Source organism: Brassica napus, chromosome C4 (genome assembly GCF_020379485.1).
Source record: "Brassica napus cultivar Da-Ae chromosome C4, Da-Ae, whole genome shotgun sequence".
NCBI classification, from domain to species: domain Eukaryota; kingdom Viridiplantae; phylum Streptophyta; class Magnoliopsida; order Brassicales; family Brassicaceae; genus Brassica; species Brassica napus.
In genome coordinates, this window is record NC_063447.1 from 43,165,486 (window position 1) to 43,172,307 (window position 6,822).

At 41.6% G+C, this 6,822-nt stretch overlaps 1 pseudogene; it reads left to right on the plus strand.

The window, feature by feature from the left end:
- The first annotated feature begins 901 nt into the window (after nucleotides 1-901).
- Nucleotides 902-2,069, plus strand: LOC111205035 (annotated as a pseudogene).
- The last annotated feature ends 4,753 nt before the right edge of the window (nucleotides 2,070-6,822 follow it).

The following is a 6,822-nucleotide window of genomic DNA, read 5'->3' on the forward strand; positions in this document are numbered from 1 at the left end:
AACTCATGTTAAACGACAACAATTTACAATATAGGAAAACCATAATCGTTGCAAACTTAAGCTTTTTCATATAATGTGATGAATCCCATTTAAAAATGAAACCCATAATATACTTGTATGCCCGACCCTCAGAGGAAGCCGAAGAAGCAATGGCTTCCGACCTTCATAAATATATATTAGGTTCGGTCATCAATGTACAAAGTATCATTTAGCTTAGTGGTATAAATGTTGGTGTTTATATCTCAATAACCCGGGTTCGAGCCATAGACTTGACACTTTTTCACACTTTTTAAAAATGGAACCTACAAAACGCTGACGTGGCGCGCTGAGGAGTCAGCAAAAATTCAACTATTATAATATAGATTTTAATAGTATTACAAAATGTTATAACCAGTTTATTTTTCAAATGTATATGTATTTAAGATATCTACTTGAATTATAATTAAAATATTATTATTTACAAAATATTATTGAAAACCAAATCTTAGAAAGATAGAATATCTCAATCACTTTTTTTGAACAAACCCTTCTTCCCCTGTGACAAAAAAAAAAAAAGAAAGCAAACCCTTCTTCCTTTTTTTGTAGGTTGCTTTTCTGAATGAGTTATTGACGATGAAAACAAGTTTCACATTCATTCTTGTCATGGTGTTTTTGTGGTAGTTACTTTGTATGGTGTTTTGAGTTCAGGGATATGTGTGTCTTATTTAAAAGTAAATTTAAATATATATTTTTAAGTTGAGAATATTTTTTTGATTTATAACTAGTAGAAAAAGAAAAATATTAGTCATAGTCAATAAAAATATTAATCACTTCTTTATCGATTGGTGACTAATATTCTTTCATTTTTTATTAATCATAAATATATAAGAGCACCCGCAACGCTAGGTTGGTAGGAGTCCTTAGCAATGTTTTTTAGGAGAAAAAATATTATAATATTCGTTTTTTAGGTTTCTGTGCCCCATAAACCTCTTGCATAAGGACTCATTCATGCGCAAGTTCGTTACTGCTCGCGGGCCCCACTTCGCGTGGCGGTCCGCGATTGGTCAGTTTTTTTTTTTCGAACGAAAAAAAGAAAAAATAATAAAATATTTCAAAAGTTGTTTCTTGGTTATCGAGCCGTCGGTTCTGGGTTGCGGGTGCTCTAAGACGCACACATTCCTCAACTCAAAACTATACATCACAAAGTAACAAACACCATGGCAAGAAAGAAAGTCAAACTTGTTTTCCTTGTTAACAACTCATCCCGGAAAGCAACCTACAAGAAACAGAAAAGGGGGTGGTTTAGGAAGGTGCATGAGATATCCACTTTATGTGGGATTAGAGCTGGGGCCATCATTTACAGTCCCTAAGATCCTACCCCTGCGGTGTGGCCCTCCGTTGATGGTATGAACCAGCTGATTGCTGCTTTCCGGAACATGCCGGAGATAGACCGGCAAAAGAATTCGGCCAATCAACAGGAGTTCCTCAAACAAAGGATAACAAAAGCCGACAACCTTCTGATGAAGAATAGGAAGGACAACAGAGAGGTTCAGCTGACGGAGGCCATGTATCAATGTTTGAAACAGAACATGGGACCTTCGGGTACTGCAGCTAGGGATCTGAACGATCTAGGTTATCTTGTTGATCAGTTTCTGAATGGTTTTAATCGTATGATTGAGGTTTTAGTAGGAGGCTCGGGTGTGGAGATCGGTGAATCCTCCAATGTTGTTGCGCTACGACTCAGGATCCTTCTGAGCCGGTTGGAGCGTTGACTTCGTGGAAGGTACAACCGCTCCAGCCACTACTGTCCATGGGGTAGGTTCTTCCTCCTCTTCTGCTGCTGCTGGTGCATATTTGTTCAATCAAATGTAAGAGTATGGAAAGTGTATAATCATTAACGTCTATCAACGGCTATATAGTCTGTAATTAGTCTATTGTATCTTCTAGAATATTGCCTTGCCTTTCTTGTAATCATCTATATACATATAAGAACAGAGCTCCTCAATGTAATTAGATCATTCGATTCCAATACTCAATATGGTATCAGAGCGCTATAGGTGAAAACCTATTTTTTTCTTCTTCTCTTTTCTCTTCCGCCTCTCTTCTCCCAAATCTCATTTCTTATTCTTGTCTCAGACCTAACTTTCTCTCCATGTATCAATGAATGAACACACGGCTGAACGTACGGTTGTGTTCAATCCCGATAATCCACGCACCACCTTGCTCTCGGTCAATATGTCGAGCGTGACCAAACTCACCATGACGAACTATCTGATGTGGAGTCGCCAGATCCGTGCGCTTCTTGAGGGTCATGAACTTCATCACTTTATCGATGATAACAACACCGCACCCGCTCTGACTATTAATGTTCATGGCGAGGCTCAACCAAACCCGGCGTTTGCTCCTTGGAGGCGACAAGACAGGCTTCTCTACAGCGCTATCATAGGTGCGATCACCTTACCGGTTCAGACCGTCGTCTCTAGCGCAACAACAACAAAAGATGTGTGGACTATTCTCCTATCTACCTTTGGCATTCCGACGCGTGGTCATGTGCGATAGATCAAAAAGCAAATCGAATCTTCTGTCAAAGGTACCAAGACCATTAGTGAATATTTGCGCCTAGTTAAGTCCAAGGTTGATGAGCTAGCCTTACTCGGCAAGCCAATGGATCCAGAAGATGTTACTGAGAGAATTCTTGATGGACTCCCTGAGGAGTACAAACCAGAGATTGATGCTATCAACGGCCGTGACACTACGATCCCGTTCACTGAGCTATACGAAAGACTTATTAATTGCGCGGCCATGCTCATGTGTAAAGAATCTTCTGCTGCGACTCCGATTGTGGCACACGCTACTGATGCTAGATCACGTTCTCACTGGAAGAACAACAACAACAATCAAAACAACTATTCACAGAACAGAGGGAATCAAGCCACATTTCAACCGAGGTTTAACAAACCTTATCTTGGCAGATGTCAAGCATGCGGCACACAAGGACATAGTGCCAAGTATTGTCCACAGTTCCGTCTTGTTCGAGGTGCAGTAACGCCACCACAAGCGACTGCAATGCAACCTCAACAGTCTTGGAACTCTCAACAACTCAACCTGGCGTGGCATCCTCAAGCTAATCAAGCATTCATGTAATCTCAGATGAATCAACCAATCATGTCTGATGCATCTACATGGCTCTTTGATAGTGGCGCCTCCCACCACATGACATCTGACTTGGCTAATCTGTCTCTCCACAATCCTTACAGTGGCGGTGATGGTCTCTTACTCGGTGATGGGTCAGGCCTCAACATCTCCCATACTGGTTCTTTATCTCTTCCTTCTTATACAAAACCTTTCTTTCTTAATAGTGTATTATGTGTTCCATCGTTACAAAAGAACTTAATTTCTGTGTTTCAATTATGCTCAACTAATGGGGTTTGCTGTCACGTTTACTCCAACCTACTTTCAGGTGAGATACTTGCAGACGGGGGCTCTTCGTCTGGAGGGCAAGCCTAAAGATGGTACCTATGAATGGCCGCTTTCAAAAACTTCCAAACCTCCTTCTCTTCGTCTGATTGGCACTTGCGTCTTGGTCATCCTGCTTTTCCAATTCTTCAAAAACTAGTTTCTATTTATCAATTACCTACTACATCTAGTGTTTTAATGGCTTCTCCATGCACTTCTTGCTCTATTAATAAAATGCACAAGTTGCATTTTCAAAATTCTACTTTGCAATCATCTTTTGTGCTTGATATAGTCTTTTCCGATGTGTGGACATCTCCACAGATTTCAGAAGATGGTTTCAAGTATTATGTTATTTTTGTAGATCATTTTACACGCTATACATGGTTATATCCATTGAAAAAAAAATCCCAAGTGTTTGATGTTTTCACTAGATACAAAGTCTTGGTTGAAAATCGATTTCAAACCAAACTTAGAACTCTATACACTGACAATGGGGGTGAATATATAGCGTTAACATCCTTTTTAGCTTCTCATGGCATCTCTCATATGACAAGTCTGCCGCATACTCCAGAACATAACGGTATATCGGAGCGTAGACATCGACATATAGTCGAGACTGGTCTTGCTCTGCTATCTCATGCTTCAATGCCTAAATCATTTTGGACGTATGCATTTGCTACGGCTGTCTATCTTATAAACAGAATGCCAACTCCGGATTTAAATTTTCAAACTCCTTTTCAAAAGTTACATGGACATGTTCCAAACTATGAAAAACTTCGGATCTGTGGCTGCCTGTGTTTTCCATGGCTTAGACCATATGCATCTAACAAGCTTGATGCACGATCGACACCTTGTGTCTTCCTCGGCTATTCTATAACACAAAGTGCCTATTTCTGTCTTGATAGAGAAACAAATCGGATTTGTACTTCGCGTCATGTAGTTTTCATGAATCGGTTTTTCCATTCTCTATTCCTTCTTCAAAAATTTCAACAGAGGATGATCAAGACGTTCCCACTCGCTCTCATCCTGTTGTCTCTCTTATACCGCAACCGGTTCCTCATACTGAACCTCCAGCCGCAACAAACACACCTCAGCCTACCCCTCCTGCTACTACCACTCCCACTAACACTCAACCTCTCGATGTTCCTTTACCTCCTCCATCTATACCACCTTCAACACAACTCCCTCAACCTACTCGCGCGAGTACTCGTACACGGAAACCAGTCCAGAAACTAAAACTTCATACTACAACTACCTCACTCTTGGAACAGATTCCTAAAACAGTGGCTGAAGCCCTCAAGAGCCCCCATTGGCGCAAAGCTATGAGTGATGAGTTTGATGCTCAAACAGGGAATCATTCATCGGATTTAGAAACACTAACTGAAGCAGCTAATCATGTTAATGTTGTAGGTTGCAGGTGGATCTTCACCATAAAGAGAAACGCAGATGGCTCCATAGCTCGCTACAAAGCAAGACTTGTCACCAAGGGTTATACTCAAAGACCCGGTGTCGATTATCATGACACATTTAGTCCAGTCATGAAGCCGGCCACAATCAGGACCATTCTCAACATTGCAGTCACTAAAAATTGGAACATGCGTCAACTTGATGTCAACAATGCATTTCTTCAAGGCCATCTCAAAGAAGATGTCTACATGATGCAACCCCCAGGTTTTATTGACAAAGATAATCCCAACGCAGTGTGTAAGCTCCGGAAGGCTATTTATGGACTTAAACAAGCCCCACGGGCATGGTACAATGAGCTCCGCACGTTTCTTCTCCAGTCTGGTTTCAAGAACTCCGTAGCGGATGCCTCTCTCTTTATCTACAACAACAGCGGGGTTCTCATCTACATGATTGTCTACGTAGATGATTTAATCATCACTGGCAACAGTCCCTCTCATACATCACGGTTTATCGAATCCTTATCTCAACGTTTTTCTTTAAAAGATTTAGATGATTTGTCGTTCTTTCTTGGCATAGAAGTAATTAGGACAAAGGAGGGAATGCACTTGAATCAAAGTCGTTACATATTAGATCTTCTACATCGTACAAAAATGGCTGACTGTCATTCTATTAAGACACCTATGTGTTCTAACACTACTTTAACGTTGTCTTCAGGTACTCCTTTGGCTGATCCTTCAGAATATAGAGCAGTAGTCGGCAGCCTCCAGTATCTCTCATTGACGCGGCCTGACATCTCCTTTCCAGTAAATAAGCTGTCGCAGTTCATGCACAAGCCCACCACTGAACACTGGCAAGCAGTCAAGCGCATCCTTCGTTACCTTGCTGGCGCAACCACACGCGGCATCTTTCTTCCAGCTCACAACACTCCTAGTCTTCACGCTTTCACTGATGCGGATTGGGCTGGGAACCGAGACGACTATACTTCCACTGGTGCTTATATAGTCTATCTTGGCCGTCATCCTATTGCTTGGTCATCTAAGAAACAAACTGGTGTAGCTCGATCATCAACAGAAGCAGAGTATCGGTCCCTTGCATCCACTACAGCTGAAGTCTGCTGGCTTCAGTCTCTTCTGTCCGAGCTTGAAGCCCCATCTCCTACTAAACCGGTCATCTACTGTGACAATATTAGAGCTACATACCTTGCTGCCAATCCGGTCTTTCATTCTTGCTCTTGACTATCATTTTGTTCGACAATATGTGCAAAGCGGTGAACTGCGCGTATCTCAGCTGATCAACTTGCCAACGCACTGACGAAGCCATTACCTCGCACACGGTTTGATTCTCTACTAGTCAAGATCGGATTTTCTAATGGCCGTCCGTCTTGAGGGGGTGTGTAAGAGTATGGAAAGTGTATAATCATTAACGTCTATCAACGGCTACATAGTCTGTAATTAGTCTATTGTATCTCCTAGAATATTGTCTTGCCTTTCTTGTAATCATCTCTGTACATATAAGAACAGAGTTCCTCAATGTAATTAGATCATTCGATTCCAATACTCAATATCAAATGTACCCTTTGGCTCAGAATCAGCAGCAGTTTTATCAACCATTTGCTCCATATGCTGGATTCTTTGGTCAGAACCTGCCTATGGGTTATGCTGCTAACCAAATGGGATTTCCATTTATGGACAATACCCATCACTACCGTCAGGCTCACCACCAGCCTCAGCAGCCGCAGGGGTTCCCAGGTGAATCCTCCACTGCTCCACAGCAGCAGTTGTTCCCTGGTGAATCCTCCAGTGCTCCACCACCCGCCACCTCAGGCAGTGGCACACCTGCTGCTACAACTCCAAACTCTCACGTGTTTTCTTTGTGTTGCCGTTTTATTTGATGTTAAATGTTATTGGATTTGTGTTTTCTAGTTTTTATTTACTACCATTTCTTCTTGTTGTTTTTGTTGTTGTTGTTTTTATTTTTATT